At 37.0% G+C, this 24797-nt stretch overlaps 2 pseudogenes; one reads left to right on the forward strand and one right to left on the reverse strand.

Moving 5' to 3' along the window:
* Positions 1–12981: 12981 nt before the first annotated feature.
* LOC105087390 (small ribosomal subunit protein eS7-like) lies at positions 12982–14889 on the reverse strand (annotated as a pseudogene).
* Positions 14890–23255: 8366 nt separating this feature from the next.
* On the forward strand, positions 23256–23767 carry LOC105087389 (thymidine kinase, cytosolic-like; annotated as a pseudogene).
* Positions 23768–24797: the final 1030 nt, after the last annotated feature.

Here is a 24797-nt window from a genome sequence, read left to right on the forward strand (position 1 = left end):
TTCTTCCATTTGAAGAATCTGAAATATTTTTTGATTGTCTTCTTCAATTTCTTTTATCAACATCTTATAGTTTTCAGTGTACAGGTCTTTCACCTCATTGGTTAAATTTATTAGTAGGTATTTTATTCTTTTTGATGTAGTTGTAAGTGATTGCTTTTCTAATTTCTCTTTCTGATAATTTGTTTTTAGAGTATAGAAACGCGACTGATTTTTGTATGTTGATTTTATATTCTACAACTTTACTGAATTAATTTATTAGTTCTAACTGCTTTTTTGTAGAATCTTTAGGGTTTTCCATATATGTCGTGTAATCTGAAAACAGAGACAGTTTTACTTCTTTTCTGATTTGAAATCCTTTTTTTTTTCCTTGCCTAATTGCTCTGGTTAGAACTTCAAATACTATGTTGAATGAAAGTGGCAAGGGTTGGCATCCTTGTCTTGTTGGTCTGTTACTGAGCACAGTTACATACATGATGAAATGTCCCTGTGGAATCTACAGTCATGCCATCAAACTGTAACAGCTGCTCCTGTAGGGAGACTATGGCAAGAGAATGTCATAATACATAGTACCAGCACTGTTACCTTATGAAAACAGCAGGTAATCTGTGGTCCAGGGATCAAAAATTGTTCCCCAGTTGGCTCTCTTTCCCAAGATATTTGAAGCATTTCTGCTAAGACCAAGGCTGTGCTCTCTGTTTTCTGACTATTTAATTTGCTCCAGACTTTCTGAGTCAGATTATTCTTTCTACCAAAAAAAAAAAAAAAAAAAAAGCTTCCCACCCCTGCATATGCTCATTAATTAGATTATTTTGTTTTCTCCCTGTTTTTTTGTCTCATATGCTACACACAATAGCCATTAGGGAGTCAAAGGCAGAGTTCTCTCACTCAGCGTTCTGTTTCTCCTCCTGAAGGATCCTTCACTGCCTGGTTGCCTGGTTTTCAGGTCTTGTGAAAGATGCTTAACATCCTTCTTGAAAATATCTTTCCTCTCATCCCAGAGTCCCCAGTAGCTGCTGTTTTGCTTTGATTTGACAGTAACTTGCTCCTGCCTGCGTCAAAGTATTTATCATACTTTAATCTGAGTTCCTGATCTCTCTTTGCTTCCACTAAGAAAACCATCCAAAACCTGTGAACAAACTAAAGGAATCGCTGTGTTTTCTTTCAGTGTTTTTGCTGAGCTTTGTCAGGTCCAGCCAGGGATTATCTAACTCCTCAGAGTATGTGCCTTTGTGTAACTTGCTATTTTACTGTTGATTTAGATCATTTACAGCTCTGTAAGGGTCGTCATTAACTGGTGGGCTCAAGTGATGCCTGTCCGATGGCAGCTGTATTGCCCTGAAGGACATTCACTAGGTTTATGTCTAAACTAGTCATCTCATTCAAGCGGTCATTCCTTTAGCTGCTCTAAATACTTCCTTCTTTCTCATTCTCTTTGACCTGACCTCACCATCATGCAAGTTCTATCATTAGTCAGTGAAGGAAGCGTTGGACATGCGCTCGCTGTATGTTCACGTGAAGGTTCTACACGTTAGCTTTTTGAAAATTACACTTTGACACACTGGTCTCTTACAGTCTGTGCTTTCCACCCTGTACTCAGAGTATTTGGAATATAGCAGGTGCCCAGGAAATATTTAGTGAGCTTTTGTAAGAAATAGTGCAGAAAAAGAAACTGGACTTAGAATAAGAACTTGCTTAAATTCAAATGGCTTCAGGTGTAATGGTGCAATTGGATTGAAAACCTCAGTTTTTAAATTTCTAGTCCAAGGACATTTCCAATGGAACATGACAGCTTAAACAGCATATATAGGACTAGATATTCAAATATTATGGCTACCACATGCCTGGAACGAAATACTCTGTTACCTGAAATAAAACTGAAAAATAGTGTAACTGCTTTAAATTTTATTATAATATTCCATCACCTTTATGGATGTCAGAATTATGTGTAACTGTAATGCAAAGTAGATAGTTAATGTAACAGTATCACCCGTTACATATTTAGTGAACAGCTTTATTACTGTAATACCCAGATATTAAAATTTCAATAAGAAAATGTAATAAACATGAATTATTTTTAGAAAAAGGAGCACAGCAGGTCAAAATTAGGCCATATTTCTTCAATTTTTATGAATCATAATATTTATATTACAGTTTCAAAAATGTGCGTTTGCAGAACAGGAGAGAACTTGACACAATCTGGCATAAATGGTGTCATTCAGAGGATAAATTCTAAAAATCTGACCAAAATCATGTCCTTGTTTTGATTATGTAAAGAGAGAGAGAGAGACAGAGAAAAGAGAAATCTAACAGTTGTCATGAAAGAGTCTTAGAAAAGTGACTTTTGACTGAGATCATTAAGAGTTTCTTAAAATAAGTAAACATACATGCCATCACAATCACACTCACAAAATGCATATTATTATTGACGTATTTGGCTAGGACAAAATAAGATACAAAGGAACAAACTTTTTTCTAAATACATAAGTTCCGAATATATTATATGTTACTTGAAGAACTCACTTTGGTGGAATGAGTCATTTCTTTACAATATTAAAAAATTTATTCTGTGTCCCACCATAATTTAAAGCTATAGCCTTCCTTTTATTAATTCTAGTGCTGTTGTTATGTGTTTTGTTTGAATTTGGGCCTGGAAAATGGTTTTAAAAAAAACCTAGACTTGTAAGAAGTTTTAAAGTTGAAGCAGTCTGAGATACTCTACACCAGACTATTTTAAGCCTCAGCTCTGCCTTCCTTTAAAATTTTCCTCATAGATGTGTTGGGAGCTAATCCTGGTATTTGTGCAGCTCCTCTGAGTAAAAGCCATTGGCACTTTTGTTCAAGGATGTTTGCAAAACTGCTCCAAAACAGGGACAGACTGGCTTACATCTCAAGGTAATAAAGCTAGAAGTCTCCCTCCGTGGAGACATTCCAAGGTATTAAAGATAATGTCTCTCCCTAGAAGGTAGGAGACAGATGCAGGTCTGCCAGTAATCCCTACACAAGATCAAGATCTCCTTAGTCTCAAGGTCACTGAGCTGTGGCACATGTACCATGTGTGCAGTATCCACCTCGACCCATCTCCGCGTTGCCTCTATGGGACGATGGGACTTGGGGCCAAAGGGAACCAGTGGGAACAGAAGTTGATGCTGCCTGCTGTGTTGTGAGGAATCGACAGTCTCAAGCCATCTGAGCTTCTTTTCTGTTTACTAACTAAATATGGAAGCATGGCAAGCTGACCAGTCACTGCTCCCATGAAATTAATTGACTGCTTGCCAGATTAAAATTTGAGATTGTAAGATAATATGGGATTTAGGAGCATGATTCATGCTGCATGCATGTGAATTAATGCCTGTATTTGTTTTAACAAACTCTAGAAGTTCTCTATTTAAATACATATTATTCTTAATTTATCAAACACTTATTTTAGTATTTTAATTTCTGAAAATATTTTTAGAGTGTCTCTTTTTGAATTATCTTCAACATCTGTTTTTAAAGTGTACATATTAGAATCATATTTTGTTTCCCTTGAAAACAATATCTTTCTCCTTGACTTTATATTTTGGTCACCAAATTTGTCTTTGAGTGGCTTTCAGCTTCTGATATTTTCATAAGGGAATTTTTTTTTAATGAAAAGGAATGTATTTCAAACTCTCAAGTAAATTCTAAATGAGGTTTTCTAATAGTATTATATGGTTTTTGATCCATATGTGATGGATAAAGAAGGAGGAGGAAGAGGAGGACCAAGCAGAGCCTACAGAATAATCCAATTTCTTAGATGGTTTATGCAAGTTTCCTTTTGGATAGTTTTCCAATTCTTGCATTAATTTTCATTCACTAATTTAATTGAACAAATGTCAAAAAAAAAATTCTTAACAAAGTTCATCACCTTTATATGAGATTTACAGTAAAGACAAACATTATAAAAATAAACAAACAAAAAGTCAAACCCTTGTATCCAGAAGGAACCCTACTTCAGGATGACACCTGCACCCCAATGTTCATAGCAGCACTATTTACAATAGCCAAAACATGGAAACAGCCTAAATGTCCATCAACAGGTGACTGGATAAAGTAGATGTGGTATATTTATACAATGGAATACTACTCAGCCATAAAACCTGACAACATAACGCCATTTACAGCAACATGGATGCTCCTGGAGAATGTCATTCTAAGCGAAGTAAGCCAGAAAGAGAAAGAAAAATACCATATGAGATCGCTCATATGTGGAATCTAAAAAACAAACAAACAAACAAACAAAAACAAAGCGTAAATAAAGGACAGAAATAGACTCACAGACAGAGAATACAGACTTGTGGTTGCCAGGGGGGTGGAGGGTGGGAAGGGATAGACTGGGATTTCAAAATTGTAGACTAGATAAACAAGATTATACTGTATAGCACAGGGAAATATACACAAAACGTTATGGTAGCTCACAGAGAAAAAAATGTGACAATGAGTGTGTATATGTCCATGTATGACTGAAAAATTGTGCTGAACACTGGAATTTGACACAACATTGTAAAATGATTATAAATCAATAAAAAATGTTAAAAAAAAAAAGTGAAACCCATATGAAATTGCTCAGTAGCAACTTCCTTTCATCTTAATCTCCTCACTCAGAGATAGTGTAGTGAACTGTGGAAGTAGAGTGAAGTTGTCTCAAGGCCTTTCTAAGGGAAAACCCAGATTGAATCACTGACCTTCTTTTAAGAGGGTCTCAAGACTAATCGTGTTAAAACGCAGGGATATTAAATGCCCTCATGACAATGAGAAACTAGCCCCAAATTCCAACCCATGCTTTTGGTTCATAATCTATCCTATCATCTCCACTCCCAAGTTTTCCTGAACCTCCGTAATTTAGCATCTTCCAACCAGCAGGTCCTTCTCCCTCATTAACTAAAGACCCTCTACCCTACTATCTTTCACTTTAACCCTACTTCTCTCATAATTTTCCATGACTTCAGTCACATGAACAACAAAACCAGCACTCCACTCTCTCCATTCCTTAGCATATTTGTCCTCTTCCCCCAAAAGATTTCCCTCCATCTCACCTGTATCATCCATTCCAATGGCCATACCGTGTTTTCTAATAAACCACTGGGAAGGACGGAGTTAAGCCACTGGCCTGTGGTCCATTTCTCTCTCTTTTATGGGGGACGTAGGTGGGAGATGGTATCAGAAAAGAAAGATCCCAGATGATTTTTTCTAATCTCAATGTAAATATGCTAATAATGACCAATGATCAATTCACTGGTATATTCTAGGCGGAAACTCCATATCAGTAGGAAGGGTTTTATCAGGATAAGCTTAAGTCTATGATTTTATGAGGCACAGCTTCCTAGAGAATGTCATATCAACTGCATAACTCTGCAATTGTAAAAATGGGTATGTTTCATAACTTAAAATGCTCCCTGTTGCATGAGGTAACCAGCACGGCTTGCTCAGACTCTTCATCTATTTGAATGCTTAGTGGAAGTCTCAGACTTGGCGGGAACAAAGCTCTTAATTTTTCCCATCTCTTGCCCTCCAGTTACCTTCTAACTTAAGAAATGGAGCCATTAATCAACCAACGGTTCAAGCCACAAATGTAGGAGCCTTTCTTGTCTTCTCTTTTGTTCTCAACCTCCCTCCCCTACAGCTAGTTCATCAGCAATTCATGTTGACTCTACAGCCAAAATATACCTGGAGTGTGTTTGACTGATTCCATCTTTACTGACACTGTCCTAATCCAAATAACATCTTATGTTTAACCGGCCAGTTTTAAATGGATCCATACTGATCGACTACTTCCCCTTTACCTCCTGACACCTCATTCTTCACGTAGCGCCCGGAGTAAACTCTTAAATTCTGGTCATGACACCTCTCCTACGGAGAAACCTTCAGTGGCTTCCAAAAGCTCTAGAATAAAACCCAGCTTCCTCATGGTTTACGACAATGTCTGTGACTTGGCTTCGGTCTTCCCCTCAGATCTCATCTTATTAAACAATCCCTCATTCACAACACTCGAGTCAAACTGGCTGTCGGTTCCTGAAAGTGCTAAGTATGTTTTGGTCTTCATGCAAGCTCTTCATGTCATCTACTTTTCATTCCTTTGGTCTCTGGCGAAATGGCATCTCCTTAGAAATGGCATCTCACCGTGTCCAAAGCACTTCTTCCAGGTACCTACATGCTATAGAAGTAGCCCTCAGATCATTTATCTGAATCTTCTGCATTTATTGTTTTACCTGATTATCTAGTTCCTACTAGGTATAAACTCCTTGAATTGAACTATTTTGACTGTGTCATTCATTACTGTATCTCCAGGGTCAGGCACATTTTAAACATCTGATAAAAGTTAGCAATTATCATTGCTATTTTAAAACAAATACGTATTAACTGCCCAGAATATTCTGGGTGCTTTAGATATATTATCTCATTTCATCTTCACAACAAACCTATGAGATGCAGGCATTTTGAGATATATATGTATATATTCATATATCCATAGCATTATACATCTAAATCTATATATACATACATATAGACATAATTTTAGTGGAGGAAATGAATTTTTCCCAGATTTGTATTTGCTAATAAGTAATGATGCAATTCAAGTAGTATGCAACCCTCAAGAGTCCTTGGCCGAGGATCATCAGTCTACTTTCATTTGTCTCCTGTAAAATTCTTTATTCTCTAATGGTTATTCTTATATCCACTTAAGGTAAGAAATTAAAGTGAAACAGTACTGTGTTTGATAGATTTTGGTAACCAAGAAATTATTAATAGATAAATTATATTCTAAGATATAAAAATACTATTAAAAATTCTAATGCTTTGAATTATTCATAGTATTTATACTAGGAGTAAAAGTTGAAATCAAGGAAGTAGAAAATATTCAGCAACTCTCTGATGCATGAATATTCTCTTATTAGATTTCTACTCAAGGGTTTTTACAGAGACAGGAAACTTTTGCTCCAATTGTAAAGGTATTCAGGAATTACTTTTGAGAGAAAATACTTGCATCATGAAAGATTTATAAAATTATCATACAAATTAATGTCCTATTGGGTGAATTATTATTACATTTAGAACATTAGGGAATGATTACTTTTCTGATGGAGAATTTGGGGCAATTCAGATTTGAATTAAAATAATGGCACTTAGCTATGAAATGCTCTTGAATATTCTTATAGTATTTTCATCTTCCTGTCAATGTCTTCTTGAATAATATTCTGTGATAATACTCACTCACAAATTGTGAAAATAACCAATATAAAAACTCCAGTACTGAAAAAAGTATGCTCTATTTGATGAATATGTATTGTACCCAAACTCATTCTCCAAAGTTCACGCTAGATATTTATTTCATAAACAAAAGGTCAAAAGAAAATTATGTTTAGGATATGAGTAAGAAAAATTACAAAGGAGGTGGCAAAATTTGAATGCCCATTAATTCAGCTACAGTGTCAAAGAATATTTAAATTCAGTTGAATAAGAACATTTCAAGGGTCAAAGAACACATATAAATGGCATGACTTTTGAGAACTTTTATGCTTAAGCTTACTTTAATGCTTTAAAGTTCATTTTGTGTGGCTTCAAAAATAGCAATCTTTACAAAAGTGACTGAGTCGCTTTCTATCTCCATTACATTCCTGTTGCATACCACGCTTTGTACCGTTATCACTTACTGTCTGAGCCACTGACATCCGGCAGTTCTCTAAGCTCCTACTCAGTGGTGCATTCTACTTCCACGTGACAGACATTATCTTTCAACTTGAGTACTGTCCACCAGCACTCATCTTAACATGCAGAAAATGATCACCAAAAGCCCTTGGGCTTTTCCACATAATTTTTACTGGCTGCTTACCTAACCTCTCAACCTCGGTGACACACCTATAAAACTGGGCTAATCCCAATCAAGAAAATTTGGGCTAATAGGTAAATTGAGGTAGTATCTGTAAATATGCTTTCTAAAGTTCAGCATGTCATGTGAATGTAAGGTTATTATTTCTGATCTAATTCCACTGAACTCACTACACATTCCATTTATCAATCAACTTGCATTAGAAGCAAAAGACATTAAGTGGTTATTCCAGACTTTAATTTTGCCTCTATTGCTTGGGTAATGATGCCTTATTTTGTTAGCCGTACCTAAGGGGCAGAAAAGTATACATAAAATGAAGAGCATTACATTAAGATCAAATGAGTAAGTCTAAGAAGGTCTGGGAGCAGCACCATCTCAAACAAGAAGTCTGGATGTAAGTTTATTTTGGGCCTATTAGCTTACCTAGAGTTGAACAATGAAGTTAATTTGCTTTAAAAAAAAAAAAAGAAGAAAAGTCAAGTCAAAGAAGAAGAGATGAATAGTTTGATAGGCCTGAAAATCTACCAAAATAGGTAAAGACAACATATAATGTGTTTTTGCTAACTGTCCTGGGAGGAGTCCTGAAGTGTAAATTTTGCCATTACCAACCCTTGTGGTTGGCAAACTCTTTAAGAGAAAATGATGATTCAAGAAACCTTGGTTGTATACAATTACCCATTAAAATAGCCAAAATAAAGCCCTAGTTTAAATCCAGCACTCACCAAACAAAACTCAGTGTGAAAATAATTTTATTCCCCAAAGACTGTGATGCTCCCCTTAGCAGTTACATTTCTCATTGTAAATAATACATCAAATACAGTACACACACACTTCTATCAGAGTTTGGTTATGATGAGTCAACCTCCAAGTCTAATTACTTGGCAGAACTTAACTTTAGAAGTCTGTAAATGCTGAGGACCAGTCCTGAACTTAGAGAAGAATAAGGCTTCCCTGAGAGACATGCTAAATTATACAATATACAGGTATGTAGAAAGAATAATATAACATAGATACAAATATTGATATACAGTATAACAGTCATCTTTACTCCAATTTTAGGTACAGATCTTTCTAAAAAACAGGATGCTCCAAACTTTACCCTTAAGCACTTATATATGACGATACTACATACGATAATTTATTTCAAGAAATATTTATTACATATCTAAATGGACTGACACTGATCTAAGTGCGAGAAATACGATAGCAAAAAAAAAAAACAACAACAACAACACTGAAACAATAACTCCATTCAGCCCTGAAACTGGTATTCAATTATTGAGGTCCTACTCTGTGCAGATTGCTAAACATGTCCTTTTACAAACCATAGGAAGACAGCAGGGAATTCTGAACAATTCTAATGTGTGTATAAGCTGAATGTTCAGCAAAAATCTAAATACCACAATAATAATAAAAATAACCCATTAGTGTTGGGGAAAATTGGTTACTGATCTTTTAAATGATTTTTTTTTAACTTCTAGGGTTGTTGAACTAGTAACCAGTCAGTTTAGTCCCTGATTAGAGCTACCTCACATGTCAGAGAGGTTCTTCTTCCTCAGAGCCCAGGGCTAGTTCAGCGCAGTAAGTACTCCGAGTTCCCTTAGGGTGTAATACCACCACTATTGCTTTTGTTGGACCTATTTATATACGATGTTTTCAGTGGTTAATTGCCCTCTTTCTTTCTGATTTGACTAAGAAATGTTTGCCCAGGTGTTCAAATATTTTGTAAGCTGTAACTAGAACATAGGCTCATTAAAAAATTACTCTTTGTTTTCCAAACTAACTAGTGAGTATATCACTAGATTAATTCAAATATTCCAATGTTCTTGACTGTTGCCTTTTCACAAATGAAAATAGATAAAATAACACCCAAGAAATGGCCTTGGGACCTTTTTATAGCCTTTGAGCTTCTCCACAACTTTACATCAAGAGAGATTCTTGATAGCAAATACTAATTACTAACATCTATTGAGCGCTTACAATGTGACATTCCCTGCCCCAAGTATTTTTCTTTCCAACAACCCTATGATAAAGAGAAAGCGAGGGTTAGGTCAAGTAACATACTCAGGTGCACAGCTACCAAGCAATAAAGCTGATCTTTGAGGCCAGGAAGTATAACTGGAGCCTGAGTAATTAATCTGATGTCATTTTTTAATTGTATTGGTGATAAATATAAGTCAGTTGTGGATACATAACACACATCTATAACAGACCACAAGTGTTTATCTATATACGCCAAACATTGTGAATTATTTCCTCTTTTGTATTTTCTAATTATTGCTCGTATTACTTCCCTTAAGAATGGACTTGCTTTGATATACTAATGAAAACCTGCCTAGTCCAACTGCATTGGTTAATTAATTTGCAGTGATGGGTTGCTTTCTACATTAAATTAACTTTTGTGTTTAAATATTCACTTTTTCCATTGGCTTTGTAAAGTCCCTGACATCAAGATCTATGCTTTTAAAAATAATGAGGCTTTCCTCCACCTGCCCTTTCTTACCTCGTATGCTATTCATGCTCTCAATCATTTTTTAATTTATTTAATGAGACTGGTGGGGCAGGTATAGCTCAGTGGTAGAGTGCTTGCTTAGCATGCATAGGGTCCTAGGTTCAATCCCCAGTACCTCTGTTAAAGACATAAATAAATTAACCTAATTATCTCTCTCCCCCACAAAAAAATTTTTCAAAAAAAAATAATAAGACTGATGAAAAAGATTAGTTTTTATAGATAGTTATCTAAATGTAAAGAAACCACAGTAATCATTGATCAAAGTTGTATTGTTTTTGCAAAACTATGTGGTTCACTACATATACGGTTAAAAATAAATGTTCATTCCTCGAAACTTAAGGCAAAGGTATTGTATGGAAACCACACTGTGCTGATGAACTCTTTCTTCTTTTACTAGATTCTAAGCAGACTTGGCACCCAGTAACCAGTGAGCAGAAACTGACTCACACAGTTTGGGTTTAGTTTGGTTTTTATGTAAATTTGATAAGTTTAGCAACATTTAAAATTCAGGAGAATTTATACAAACTCTGATTTCTGTTTTCTCTTTCAAAAATCTGGCAATACTGAGCCCACCTTATTTCAAGGAAACAATTTGCTCCTCCTAAGCAGTGATAACCCCTTTAGGCCATGAATATGATCTTTGTCCCCTCAGTCCTTCCCAATCACTAAATTCAATTTGGCCCGACTCAGTTGGTTATGTAACCTGCCCCATTCTTGCAGACATTTGATTTTGTGCCCTTTACTCCAAGCTGACCTTATTTCTTATAAGCACTACTAAATACCATTTATAATTTATTATTATTTATAGTTTTTAATTATAATTGTGCCATTATTTAATAACTCTTTGTTTTTACTTCTTAAACTTTAAAATAAATGGCACAGAAGTTGCTAAAAAAGCTAAGCTATTTTGGCAAGCCCTGCAATATCTTTGGACTTCCATACCCGGGTCATAGTGCGTAATGAAAGTGACTAGTCATCCCTGACATGCTAAGAACCATGAAAGGATGCAAAGAATAAATTACATGGCCTTCAGCCTGACAGCACCAATGTATCTTAAGGTTATAACTTTATAACTTCAATGTCTATTTTCAAGTGCAACAAAGAAAATGAAATCATGCATGAGAACTTCTAGAACAACAACAACAGGAGTTTTCTTGATCAAAGAAAATTTGGAAATGAGATGCAACTGTCAGAGAAAAATTTTAAGTCTTGGAAAATAATTTCTATTACAAAAATCTATTTTTAGCTTACTGAGTTGAAGTCACAGTTTATATTAATATTTTAAATATTATACTACTTAATAGAGCCTAGTAGACAGGACAATTATTATGAAGTTATCCTTGTCTAGTATATACCATTAATTTGTGAACTTGTTAAATTTACAAATATTGAATATCTACTATGTGACTTGTTAACAGGGACATGGTCCCCAAGTAGTCCACAGTCAAGGAGAAGGTATGGACACATCCACAAAAAAATGTGTATGAAGAGTAACATGTTATTACAGGAAAACTGCATTGGTAGTGTGTGTTGGTTAAGATCCAGTTGTGGAGAAGAGAATCTGCTATAGCTAACTTAAGCAACAAAAGGTTTATTAGGGTCCAGTAGGATCACTTGGAAAGCTGAAGTCACAGGCTCTAACTTGAGCTTGTAAAAATAATTCCCAGAGCTGTACCATAAAACCAGGCTGCTAAGGGAGCCACTGCCCCACCTGTGAAGTTGAAATGCTGCCCAACAGCAGCCAGCTCCACCACCACGCCACGACAGTCAGGATGGAGAGAGATGGAATAATACTTGAAACTGTGACACTTGACAGAACTGGGTATGCACCTGAATATGACAGGTAAAGAGTGTGGAGGAGAAACAGATTTTGAGAAGAAATGTTCAGTTTAAGCATATTTGGAGAGAGAATGTTCAACGTTGAAGCAGATGAGGCAACGTTCGGCTTTTATTGTACAGAGTTTGAGGAGCTGTGAGCTATCCAACAGGAATGTCAGTGAAGCAGCTGAATATATGAGCCTCAGAATTAAGGGAAGTTAGAGTTCAAGATACAGGTTTGGAAATTGTGACGTTAAAGGTGGTGGCAGAGGTTGGAACCTACTTAAGTGTTTTCGAAGGAAAAACAAAGAAGAGGAGATGCAAGGAGAGCTCGGGTGAGGGCCACGTTTCTAGAGCAGGTGGTAATGGAAAAGTCCAGAGACAGTGTTTGCAAAGTGAGCTCTAGAATGCAGCAGGCTTAACCACAGAGGATAGGTGAAAACATTTTTTTTTTTAATTGATAAATTTGAGAGGGGTAAACTCTGAATGCTACAGAGAGGTCAAGCAAAACATAAAGATTGCCAGTTGTCTCTACTGTTGGCAACCCAGGAGCACTTTGACATGAGCAGTGCTTTGGGAGTGACAGAGGCAGAAAGCAGATTGCGATGATTTAGAAGTGAGTAGTAGGCAGTGAATCAGAGTCAGGAAGCAAAAATAGACTCTTTTAAAATGCTAACCCATTAAAGCAAGAAGTAAAATACTCTGATGGCCAGAAGAAAAGATCGAGAAAGTTTTTTCTTTCTTTTTTTTTTTTTTTTTTTTTTTTTTTTTTTTGGTGAATACTATTTTAATTAGTCATTTTTGTTTACAACGGAAACTCTGAAAATTCAAAATTAAAATCTTTGCCCGTGAGCTTCCTAGAGACACCAGAAAATGTTCCAGCCTTGTGCTCCACGTTGTCCTGCTGCGCTTTATCCAAATGGACCTTTAGGAGCCGGCTGCGTCCAGCCACACGCGGATTCTCTTGCCCGCGGTCTCGCTCGGGAGGACCAGGTCCTCCAGGATGGCGTCGTGCTGGCAGAGTGCGGCTCCTGGGACGCTTTTGCTTATTTCTGGTACCGCTTTTTCGAGTTGGCTTAGGCAGAATTCGCCTCTGAGCAGTGAAGACAACGTGCTTCCCGCTGAACTTTTTCTCCAACTCGTGCACCAGCCGGACCTGGATTTTCTGGAAAGATTTCACTTGGGGGACCGAAACAAAGATTGTAATAGCTTTCCGACCACCGCCAACTTCAATTTCTTTGGCCGCCGTGATGTTCAGCTCCCGCAGCTGCTCCGTGAGGTCCGAGTTCACCCCCAGCTCCAGGAGGGCCTGGGAGATGCCGGACTCCGACTCGTCTGACTTCTCGCCATTGGGCTTCACGATCTTCGTGCTCGAGCTGAGCACGGCCTCCACCTTGGCGGTGCAGGAGTTTTTTCTTTTTTTTTAATTTATTAAATAGGAAAGAAATGAGTACATTCATACGCCGAAAAGATGGATCGAGGAGAAAAATATAAGTTGAAGAAAGAAGAGAAACAGGGAGTACTTGAGAAAAGAAGCCTCTTTAATACTTGGAAGTGATGAACCTTAAAAGGAATAACTCTTCCCTATAAGACTATAGGAAAGAAGAATCAGAAAGTGTCAGTTATAGGTGTTTTGTTGTAGGGAAGCAATCCGGTGTAGAGAATGTCACTCATCAGACTGCCCTGAGCACGGAGGTCAGTTTCACACACACACACACACACACACACACAATTTAACTGGTTAAGTCTCTCTTCATCTTGTGAGGTCTTCCACAGTTTATATAATTCACCTTTACTCTCATCTCTGTAAGAACCATCATCTACAGATAAGAGTTGTGGGCCGGTGCCAAGAACATCTGAAAAAGTAAGCTATTTGTGTTTCATTTTTGGAACGCATCTGATTATTTTTTTTGAAACCTCCATTTTGTTGAGTTACCCTTTTAAAAAGACCCATTTAATCTAGTCTTCTGCAAAATCCTGGAACTAATACTATGGTTAGAAACCATAATTGTACTTCATAAAGTTTAATAGCCATAGATGAGTAATAAGCCAACACTAATTTGTATAAAGCCTATAAAGCAAATGTAAGTTAGAAAAAAATCCTAACCTACCAGGATATACTGTACAACACAGGGAACATAGCCAGTATTTTATAATAACTATAAATGAAATATAAACTTTAATAATTATGAATCACTATATTGGTCACCTGTAACATATATTATACATCAACTATACTTCAGTTAAAATAAATAAATAAATGAATAAAAAGAAAAAAAAGAAAAAATCCAACTGTAACTCTTCTCCAACAGAGAAGATAATAAAACTAGAGGTTGATGGAATATAGGATGTTATTAGATGCTATGATGAAGCAGATATGAGACATTCAATGCCAGAACCTCAGATGAAACTTCATATAGACTTCACCTAACCTCTCCCTACCCCACCCCCACTTTAAGTTCCCTTGATGGAAAATTGTTCACTTTCTGAGAAAAAAGTAAACAATGTTAATATACAGATTTTAAGAAATACAATGGCCTCTGGGAAACTGATGGGGGGAGTAGAAAAAAGAAGAGTAACTTAAGACAGATAAAATAGCTGTGGAACAGCACTAAGGAAAGGTATAAATAGGGGTGCATCTGTCCTATTAATTTTCTCCAGCATCTTACAATATCACTTACAAACTGGCCTTTACAAATATTTTGAAAGCCATGTTGATTATATTGTTACATTAAATGTAGTTAGATTTGCAATATACAGTAATATGCAATCAATCTTTTGAGAGTCCGCCTCTATTCAAAGTTCCAACCTGATGTTTTAAACTAGCCAATCCATTTATTGGTTAAAAATATTTTGTGCACATCAATGAACAGATTATTTCTACAGTTACCATTATAGTGTTGACCACATATACATTCAAATCTTATACCTTAAATGTTTTCTGAAAGAAAACATGAAATAAATATAAATAAGAAAATGAATAAAAGGTGATACTTTCTCAGTGGAGTCCTACAAAACCAAACATAAATGAAACGAGAATGTAGAGGTAGTAATCAATGGTATACATTTAGGAGATCATAAATACTCTAAGAAATAGTGGTTGAGAGCAAAAAAGTGGCAGAAACCAAGAAACTAAGATCTGTTTATCCACAAGCGGGTAAATGAGCACTTTCTTGGTTTTTACATCTTGTTCTCTCTTTACCTACCTTATATTTAACACACTCTGCTACAAACCACATATTCTCATTGGAAACAGTTTTCTTGAGACTAGCTTAACCTTTAAAAATGTGTGTGTGTCTACATTCATATTTAAAATATTGATTCATTTTTCTTAAAATGCAGAAGAAAATATAAAATAGTCTCAGTCCTTGCCATTTGCTTTTTTACCATTGAGCAATAACTGGGAATAAATGACAAAATTGTATATGCTTAAAGTATACAATGTGAGGATTTAATATACAGATACATTGTGGAATGATTACCAAGATCAAGATAATGAACACATCCTTCACCTCACATAGTTAACACCCCCCTGCAGTGGTGAGAATGCTTAAGATCTACTCTCAGTGACTTTCAAATACCATATCCTTACCCTCTTGATTCCTATGAAAAATAATGTAAAATTTATATAATATTAGAAAATTTATGTTTTCCAAAAACTTGCTAAATGCTTAATACGAGTTCCTCTCCTGAATACACCCACTATTAACAGTTCCTCATGAGTCCCCTCCCTCACCAAAATACACATTTATTCACATACACATACCTAGTTTTAAATTTACTTTCAAATCTTAACATATCATTTTGTATCTTTCTTTTTCCCATTAACATGAATCTTAGAGATTTTTCCATACTAGTATATATATATTTTATATATATATGTATATACATATAATATATATATATCAGTATTTCATTATTGTTATGATATAGTATACCATCATATTCATACACTGCAATGTATTAATTTGTTCCCTTTTGATGAACAGCATTTTGATTGTTTTTAGCATTTTGCTCTTATAAAAATTTCTGCACTGAGTATATAAATTTTGACAGACTTTTGTAAGGCTATTGATAGATTAAATTTCAAACAGTGGGCAAAAGTTGTAAGTATTTTAAATTTTGATAAATGTTGTGAAAGTGTCCTCCAGAAAGAAAGGGGCAATATATATTCCCAGCAACAAAGTATGAGATAGCCCATTTATCTACACCCTGGCCAGCACTGGAAAAATCAAGTATTTTAATTTTTGACAGTTTAATAGGAGAAAAATATGCTTTTTTCATAATTTGCATTTTTCCACCATTTACATGCAATTTATTGTCATTTGTATTTTTTGAAAAATCATTTGCTCTTTTAAGAAGTTGGTTTGTTCGTCTTTTCATATTGATTTGCATAAGCTTTTTGTAAATTGTGAAAATTACCCTTTTTATATGCATAAAAAATGGTTTTTGTTGTTAATTTTTCAATTTTGGTTTTGGAATTTCTTTATTATCATCCAGAATTATTGCTGTTAATTTTATAAGGTCAAATTTTTCAATCTTCTCGTTAACGGCTACTCCAAAAGCCTTCCTGTGTTCCCGTATTGTAATAGATTCACATACTTTCTTCAGTTTTATTTGTGGCCTCATTTTTAAAATGTTTAATCCTTTGTGCCTTTGGAAACTTATTTTTTTGATTGTTCCAATTTGTAGGAGTTTTCACACTACTTATTGAATGATACCTTTTGTGCCTGAAATTTTGATATGCCACAGTGACCATGAATTGAATTCCCCTAGGTGTTTAGGTCTATATTTAAAAAAAAAAATTACTTTCCTGTTTCATAGCCCTGACTTTTTTTCCTGTATCATACTACCTTAAGTATTCTCAATAAGAATAGGTAAATTTTATTGAGTGACTTTGCCTTGAAACATTTTGATTGTGTATTTGATTCATTTTATGGTTGTGACTCCCTAGAAGTGAGAGGAGGTCGGGGGATACCCAACTCCCCATGAACACTTGTTTATTCTGTTTCGTTGAATTACTTGCTTTAATTCTAACCATAATACTTCCATAGGTATTAATGATCTAAAGTTTCAGGTGGAAAAATAAACTTCAGAAAAGTCACGTGTCTTGCGCAAAGTCACGTAATAACAAGTGGCAAAGCTGAGATTCGAGTCCGTATGTCTCTGACCCTAAAGCCCGTGCTCCCTCTGCAAGCCTACATTGTGAGATGCACGAAGCTACCTGACAGGGTCAATGACAAAGCATGACAGGGTCATCCTTTAGCATTAAGCATCACTTCGAGAGCTAGAACTTAAGGTGGCGTGCTAAATATTGTTAACTGAGAAGGGGAAAATGGGCCTGGAATTAATAAATGTCATAGAGAACAGGGATTGGTCTATCTAGGTTGGTGTATGAGCTATGCGCGGGAACACAGGAGAAAGACAAAACAGAAAATGGAGTTTGGGGCAGACAGGAGACAACTCTGACTCCCTGGCTCGGGAGTGTGTGTTTTATTTATGGTCCTATTAGAGGGAACGGTTTTCCTTTCTATGCAACTGAGTGCTGTTTTAATCTGATGAGGGCCAAGGTCAGCAAAGTATTTCTTGTAGAGCAAATTCTACCAGCCAATTTGTGTTGCTGTAAATAAATTTTACGGAAACACAGCCTCCCCCATTTGTTCATACAGTATCTGTGGCTGCTTCTGTGCTGCAGTGGCTGTGTTGAGTAGCTGCACAGAGCCTGAAAAGCCTAAAAATCTGTCCTTTACATGAAAAGCTTGACAACCCATGTACTAATGTACTTTCTAAAAACCTCACTATAGTTGCCCTGCATAAACAGATCAATTTTTTTTATATGAACAAAAAACCAGGTAAGGATTTTCAACATTGATTCAACATTGACTATTTGATTCTTCCCATCACATCACTGTGTAAAAGTGCATGAGGCACCATTTATATTAAAACTTGTACTTATTTAATTTGGTAGTTAGATGATGAAACCACTTCACTCACTTGATGTCACTCAGGAAAGTAAATAGAAGGAAGATCAAAACTTAAATTGATCTGTGAAGATGTTTAGAAGGCCTAGATATGTTATAAAATGCCTTGGAAAAAACACTTTTAAACTTTGCAATGATATGAAAAATTTTACAAATAATCCAAGGGATAAATCAAAAATTGAAAGATGAAGAGTCTAATATAATAAGGAAATACTACTGTCTGCACTATGCAAATTAAGTTACTTTTGTTCAACAAGAGGAGGCTGAATGGGCATGAATGGTAGTGACTATTTACCTGAATTTTCATTACTAAAACTCTTGAGCCATCAGCCAATTAATATAAAGTGTATTTGTGAGATAAGGGAGAGGGAAAACCAAGCAATTTGGTTCCAAGAACTATCTGAGCTCTCAGCAACTCTGCCTCATCAGCTCCTTGGCTGTAGACTACATCTGGTAATGCTCAAAGCCTCTCCTCCAAATGCCACCTTCCTGTCGAATGACATCTTCCTTCTAAACCTGTATAGAGCTTGAGTTGCTTCTAAATCAACTGCAGACAATTTTTAGATAAATGTGAACACAAAAATGTAGGGGCTGTTCAAATTGATATGGAGTAAAAGTTAAGGATCTGTTTCTAATCAAGGTAGAAAATGACTTCCTATAATTATTGACTTGAAGAATAAAGTTTTTCATATTTAAAGGTGATCTATATTTTTATCTGTGTCCTAGACCAGGGTTTCTCAGCCTCGGCACTACTGACCTTTTGGGCCAGGTGGTTTTAGGCTGGGGGGCCATTCTGTATATTGTAGGATGTTTTTCAGGTTCCCCGGCCTCTACCCACTGGATGGCACCCCTCTGTTCCTTCCCAGCAGTGACAAAATTAGCCCTGGTTGAGAACCACTGCCCTACATAACGATGTGTGAAAAACCATGTCAGAACTGTACTTTATCATCGAGTTAGTAATAAACACCATGATTTAAATAGGCAGCCTGCTACTCTGAGTTCTGCTCTTTTTCTTGAGAATTATATTTATTAATCTTTTATGGGGAAGCAGTATGAAGACTCAAATGTTTAATCTTCAGATTAAACTATCTTTACCAACAGGCTCTGCCATTCAGTAGCTATGTGACTTGATAAAGTACTTCAGGTTCCTAGAGGTTCTTCTAACAGCAATGATTTATGCAAAGTACTTAGCACCACGCCTGACACGTGTTCAGTGATGAATGATTTGGGGTTATTATGGTTGATTATGTTAAACTGTACTATGATTAAAAATACTTTCCCTTCCTATAAAAACATTTTATATTTTCACCCATGAATTTCCTGCGTGACTTGCTTTGGCCAATAAACTGTGAGTAAAGTAACCATTTTCCAGAATAAGCTTTAAGAACATTGTGTGGTTCTGCTACCTCACCCTGGCTCTCTCTTGAAACCAGCAATGTCTCGGATAGGGGCTCTTCCTTCAGCCTAGGACCTGTTCCCTCAGAATGAAGAAGACACAGAGCTGAACCATAGCTGACCCGTGAGAGATACATAAGTTGAGCTAGAAGTAAACCTTGATTGTCCTGAAAGGAGTCATCTAAGTTTTTGCTTCTGTTTTTAATTGTGGTCTATCTTGGCCTAAGGGAATTGATAAAATACTTTATCAAACATTTCTTGACATTTATCACATGCCAGACATTTTTGTTATGGATAAAGAGATTAGCAACACTTTCCATGCTGTTTTAGAACATAGATTGTAGTGATAGAGAAGGAAAAAAATGATACTAAACATAATACATTGTGATAGAGGTGGTCAGGGAAGAGCCTCTTTGAGTTGAAACTGAAAGTTTATTCCTACTTTGCTAGCACGGAAGGGCAGAAAAAGAACCGAGCTAAAGGAAGTGTAAGGCAGGGAAGCATGAGGGCATGGGACATTTTCCTTCCATGGTGAAGAGTGAGGAGGGGATAGAGCAGGCAATGTAAGAAAACAGGAAAGGGAGATGCCACCAATAGTTTAAGGACCTTTTAATGCTCATGTTCTGAAATTTGGAATTTATCTTTTTAGACAAATGGAGAGCACCAAACATTTCTAATCAGGAAAATGACAGTGTCCTTAATTACCCATTTGATCATCGACTGTCCATACTTATTGCCTCTTTAGAAGACTTAATGCCCTTGTAGCATTATTTAAAGATGTTCATCTGTGTCTGAATGTCTTATTTCTTAGAACAAACTCAAAGAATATATGTTCTTCTAATAAGCCAATATTCAACTTTTCTAATATGGAATTTGTTACTTTGGGAGGTTATGATCCTAAACATAGAGAAACCTGGAGCATTCACTTACTGAATATCAATAGCTGTTTACTTCTCGTTGAAATGTTGCCAGTGACAGTGCACTAAGGTAGTGTTTCAGGGAGAGAGATAAAAGCATTAAGAGAAATAATAATAACAATAACAAAAAAACAAGAGTGAACAAGTCCAAAATGGAAATGGAAAGTTGTCACTGAAAAGGACTCTGGAAATGGAAGACATCATCTCTTTGTTATTTGAATTCTCCCTATTTGGGATTCATAATGAATCACTGCCATTTTTTTCACTGGGGCTGAGTGGATCTATTCCATTGATAATAATGCCATTCTTTACAGATTTCCTGAAAGCTGTTTCTTGCTACAGAACACATTCCTAACTGACAAATTAGGACACTCAGCCCTTCTAACAATTGTGTATCCATCATCATCATCTTATTATTATCATTTGTTCATTATCATCACTGATACTATATGTCATGTGGCTCTGCTCTCATGACTGCACTCTGAGACACGGTCTCATCGATCGTGACTGTGACCTATGGCTACACTCAACTGCAAAGGGATACAGAGAAAATGAGTTTTTAGTTCCCAAATTTCTCTAGCCGCTCTCTCTAATTTTGTAGCCATAAGCCACATGTGATTATTTAAAGGTAGATTTAAATTAAAGCTAAATAAAATTTAAAAGTTAGTCCCCTGGTATCAGTAGGCACATTTCAAGTGCTCAAAGCCATATATGCCCAGTGGCTTCCGCAGTCCACTGTGCAGCAGGTATAGGACGTTTACATCACCAAACAACATTCTGTTGGGAAGTGCTGCTCTCTAGTAAAGACACGCAGCAGGGAAGTTTTACCAAACTGGCATAGTGCCAGCAGGGTCTAATGTAGGGAAGAGCCACGTGCGAGTGTTATTTTAAAAGATTAATAATTACTTCTCTATTTCTGTTGAAGCCCAAATATTTTATTTCCTCGCTGATTAACATATTTTATGTTTAGAAGGGGAAAGGTAGCAATGAATAAATTAAAAAGTGACTGCGCTCTAAATTTTTCTAAAATTCAGTGGACTCACCTACAAACTTTGAGCCTCTACTGCAACTACAAAATTCCAGTAAAGACAAACAAGGCAGCAGCCTCTTAGGGATTTAACACCACTTTCTGTACAGCCATTGTATAAAATATTAATGCAGATGTTCATGGTAATAAATGCTAATACACTGTCTTGAACGTGTGAACACAGGCAGATGATCTTTTTACAGTGGCATTTAGTAGTAAGAAGAGTTTATTAAAACCATATATTAATTTTCAGGAAGCTAAAAATAATGTTTAAATTCATATCTAAGGTTTTTAATAGTTTTCTATTTTTTTAATGGGTGGAAGGTAATATTTTGCAGCAGAAAGTGCTTGGAACCAAGAACCAAAGTACTAGGTTTATAAAGTACCTGAATCTTGCTGTCCCTTCTTCATGACAACATTGCTAGCATCAGGAAAGCATAACAAACATCTTATGAGCCTCCTGTATGTGACTGAGAGACACATAAATCCGTCCCAAGTTACTTGATGGACACAATTTAGAATATAGCATCACTCAATGTGTGGTACTGAGAGACAGTTCAAGAAACTCTCTGATATGGTGAAAGCCAACTCTAGTTTGCATATATCCAAAATATCCTCATTTTAGAAATAAACGAATACTTTCTTGTCCTCTCTCGATGTAACAACTGTGGTCTATACAGTATTTATGTGACATTTTTTGGACCACTCAAGAATGAGAGCATGATTTGAAAATTTATTTTTTTACCTATCTATAAATTATGTAACTTAACATGTGTGTAACTGTCATGATTTTTGCAAACACTAATTAAATTTCTTCTGCAAGGTTAATCATTTTGTTTGATATTTCTGTTTATGGTCATCAAAACGTAAAATTATCTTTTTGAAAATTAGGTAGTGAAAGTAGAGCAACCCAGAGAAAGAGTCAAAATTCTAGTCTATGGTAGCCTTATTTTTAGTTTCTTAAGGAATCTCCATACTGTTTTCCATAATGGCTGCACCAATTTACATTCCCACCAACAGTGCAAGAGAGTTCCCTTTTTTCCACACCTTCTCCAGCATTTATTGTTTGTGCTATGAACTTTTTAATGATGACCATTCTGACTAGTGTTTGGTTATACCTCATTGTAGTTTTGTATTTCTCTGATAATTAACTAAGAAAACTCTAAATTAAAAAGATACATGCACCCAAAAGTTCATAGCAGCACTATTTACAATAGCCAAGATATGGTAACAACCTAAATGTCCATTGACAGATGACTGGATAAAGATGCTGTGGTATGTTTATACAATGGACTATTACTCAGCCCTAAAAAAAGAATAAAATAATGCCATTTGCAGAAACATGGATGGACCTAGAGATTGTCATACTAAACAAAGCAAGCCATGAAGAGAAAACAAGTATCATATGATATCACTTGTATGTGGAATCTAAAAAAATAGGCAAATGAACTTATTTACAAAATAAAAACAGACTCACAGACATAGAAAACAAACTTGTTACCAGGGGAGAAAGGTGGAGGTGGGTGGGGGAGGGATAAATTGGGAGTTTAGGATTAGCAGATACAAAATACTACATATAAAACAGATAGACATCAAGATCCTACTATATAGCACAGCGAACTATATTCAATACTTTGTAAAAGCCTATAATGAGAATATGAAAATGAATTATATATATGTATAACTGAATCACCATGTTGTACACCAGAAACTAACATAACATTGTAAACCGACTATACTTTAAACAAACAAACAAAAAATGTACATAGTGACCAAATGTGCCAGAGACGCCTGGTACAGCAATAACTTCTCCACGCATGACCGGAACACCGGGGAGGCTGGCCAGCCAGCCTGTTCCCGGGTGTGGCGCCCGGGGCCCTGGGCGTGGCATCCAGAATTTTCCCGCGACACCGTGGAGTTCAGCGAGCCCACGACCAAAGCCGGGAAGGCGGTGGCCGCACTGGACGGGGCCGTCCTGACCCCGGTGTCCCGGCGGAGAGCGTGCGGAAGCTGACCGCGCTGCGCATGCAGTGCCTCTGGGAGGCCGCCTACACCGGGAGGCTGGGAGTGGAGAAGGCTCGAGGTGATCGGAGGAGCAGACAGGTACCACTCTGTGCGCCGCCTGTGCTACTTCAGGAAGGCGTGGGGTCAGCCCGTGAGACTAGACAGCACAAAGAGAACTGCCCAGTGCTGGGAAAGCCCGGGGAGGCCGCGGGATCCAGGACGCTGCTTGCCCCTCAGCAGATCCTGCAGTGCAGCCCGGCCAGCTGAGGCGCTGCATCCCCCACCTGGGACCAGCCACCTGCCCCCGGACCTGCTTTCCGCCTTGTGCAGTACCCTTTCCCTGGTCAGTGGTCCACACGCCACATTTCCCTCCGTGCCTTCCCAGCGGCCTTCTCGGTTCCCTTCCCAGCTGCTGAGCAGCTCACAGCCTACCCCAGGCCAGAGCCGGGCTGCTATGTAGCGCCGGGTTTGGCTCCCGCAGACGTCCCTCCCTCTCTCCCTCCCTCCCTCCCTCCTTCTGGGGTGAGGGCCGGCGCTGCTGGCTTCTTCTCTTCTGTGGCTTCACTGCTGAGTTTCTGTTTTTGCTGGATAGTCCGTGCACCAGGACCTCTGGCTCAGCACCAAACCTCATCTCAGGCAAAGACTTGGTCACTCTGCCTAGGATGTGCTCCTGGCCGCTCTGAGGACGGCTGGACATGTGCTCTCTTGCTTTCCTTTGGGGAAAGCCCTTCCTTCCCAGGTAATTGTTTTCTCCAGAATTATAGCTTCTTCCACACGAGTTAACACTTATCCTGTTGGGGCTCAGATCCCAGGGGCTTGTCTTTTAAGGGGGGAGGGGCTGCAATTTTTTCCCTTGTAGTGTGTGACATCAATAATTAGTATTAAAATTTACTGGTTGGTAGGAAAAAAAGATAAAAGCAGAAAAAAAAATTCTTGTCTCACAAAGTAGTAAAAGCATGCCAAGAATATTGTCAGGCATCTTACATGGCACAACTTATTTATTTAGCAAATATTTATGAAGTACCTTCCTCAGGCAAATCTTTGTACTGCATGTTTTGAGGGTCCAAAATAAAGTTAAACAACAACAACAACAACAACAACAACAACAACAACAACAACAAAATGATTTAATAGTTGGTTTGCAGCTCCTACAAGAGTCATTTTATTCTGGCAGCACATTGGAATCAGCTGGGAAGCTGTGCCGCCCCGAATGTGTGTGTTCCCCACCAAATTCATGTGTTGAAGCTTCACCTTCCAATGCGATGGTATTTGGAGTTGGGGCCTTTGGGAGGTAATT

The sequence above is a fragment of the Camelus dromedarius genome, chromosome 7, assembly GCF_036321535.1.
Source record: "Camelus dromedarius isolate mCamDro1 chromosome 7, mCamDro1.pat, whole genome shotgun sequence".
Taxonomy (NCBI): domain Eukaryota; kingdom Metazoa; phylum Chordata; class Mammalia; order Artiodactyla; family Camelidae; genus Camelus; species Camelus dromedarius.